This window comes from Cebus imitator, unplaced genomic scaffold, assembly GCF_001604975.1.
Source record: "Cebus imitator isolate Cc_AM_T3 unplaced genomic scaffold, Cebus_imitator-1.0 Scaffold386, whole genome shotgun sequence".
In the NCBI taxonomy this organism is placed as follows: Eukaryota; Metazoa; Chordata; class Mammalia; order Primates; family Cebidae; genus Cebus; species Cebus imitator.
The window spans coordinates 1,100,393-1,101,866 of NW_016107701.1; the positions used below are offsets into that span (position 1 = coordinate 1,100,393).

General features: G+C 42.1%; 1 protein-coding gene and 1 pseudogene across 3 annotated transcripts in view; one reads left to right on the forward strand and one right to left on the reverse strand.

Moving 5' to 3' along the window:
* Positions 1-1,474, forward strand: part of LOC108288887 (activating signal cointegrator 1) — a 70,551-nt gene that overhangs the window by 22,406 nt on the left and 46,671 nt on the right. The window lies entirely within an intron of this gene.
* LOC108288894 lies at positions 333-820 on the reverse strand (annotated as a pseudogene). The gene has a single exon (XR_001818894.2). The product of XR_001818894.2 is annotated as a 60S acidic ribosomal protein P1-like (transcript).

Genomic DNA, 1,474 nt, shown 5'->3' on the forward strand with positions numbered 1-1,474 from the left:
GCCCGGCCTATTTTCATTTTTATTTATTTTTGAAACCGGATCTTGTTCTGTCATCCAAGCTAGATCACAGCTCACTGCAGCCTCAACCTCAAATGGCTCAGACTAAAGTAGTCACGTGCCATCATAACTTGCTAATCTGTGTATATTTTGTAGAGAAAGAATTTTGTCATGTTGCCCAGGTTGGTCAACTCCTGGGCTCAGGCAATCCTCCTGCCTTGGCCTCCCCGAGGCCTGGGATTATAGACATTGTCCATCATGCCTGGCCCTTATTATTATTATAAATAATAATTATCATTATTAATTATAAATATTTTAATAATTATAAATAATTATTTTTAAAGTTCAGCTTTTTATTGAACACATTATAAAAGAGGTTTTATCAAAAAGACCAAAGCCCATGTCATCATCAGACTCCTCGGATTCTTCTTTCTTTGTTTCCGCTTTCTTCTCCTCGGCTGGAGCAGCAGCAGTGGAGGGGGCAAGACCTCCTGCTGGTGCAGCACCAGCTGCTGGAACAGGTCCACCAGCCCCCACATTGCAACCCTTACAGAAGGCCTTTGCAAACAAGCCAGACCAAAAGGTTCAACATTTATACTGGCTGCTTTAATAAGGGCATTGATCTTATCTTCCTTAAGAGGACGGTCACCTTATAGTCGTGCAGAATAAGGGCCGAGTAGATGCAAGCGAGCTTGGTAGTAGAGGAGGCCATCGTGCGGGTGAGTGTGGGGCTAGCGCTGCCAGACGTAGTGCTAGTTGCTGGATGAAGTAAGGGCCTCACCCCAATGCGGCCTTAGCTTGGAAGGACCAAGCACCTTGGTGGCAGCTGAGGAAAACCCTTATTATTATTTTTAAAGACACAAGATCTTACCATGTTGCCCAGGCTGGCCTTGAACTTGTGGGCTCAAGTGATCCTCCTGCCTCACCTCCTGAGTGGCTAGTGAAGCTACAGGCGTGCATCACTGTGTCCAGCTTTATAAATATTACATTTTTAAAAATTAAGACAACCCCAAACATCATCGTGCTAATTGCCTTTATTTTTAAACTTTTATTTTGGAGCATATGGTCTTGTTGCTCTGGAAGAAACATTAACCTTTGTCATTCTCTGTCTGAACTGTTGCCAAGACTCTTCACTCTCCTGTGATTACCTGTACCTTATAATTCTCTATTCATTTTACATGCTGGGAACCTTGTTTTAGCAGTCCTCCATCCCCTCTTTCAGGAAGCAAGTTGTTCATTTCAGGGTAGGACACTATTTCATGCATCCAGTAGTCAGAACTGCTGCCTCTGACAGCATCTGTTTGGCTTTGTCATGGTATCGGCATGTGACACTGCCCCTAAGCATATACAGAATTGTGGAACAAAATGTTAAAGCTTCATTTAGCTCACAGAATTCTATTGAAAAATTATCCAGAACCAAGTATGGATCATTACATACAAAGTAGAAATAATTACAGTTCTTTTTTTTTTTTTTTTT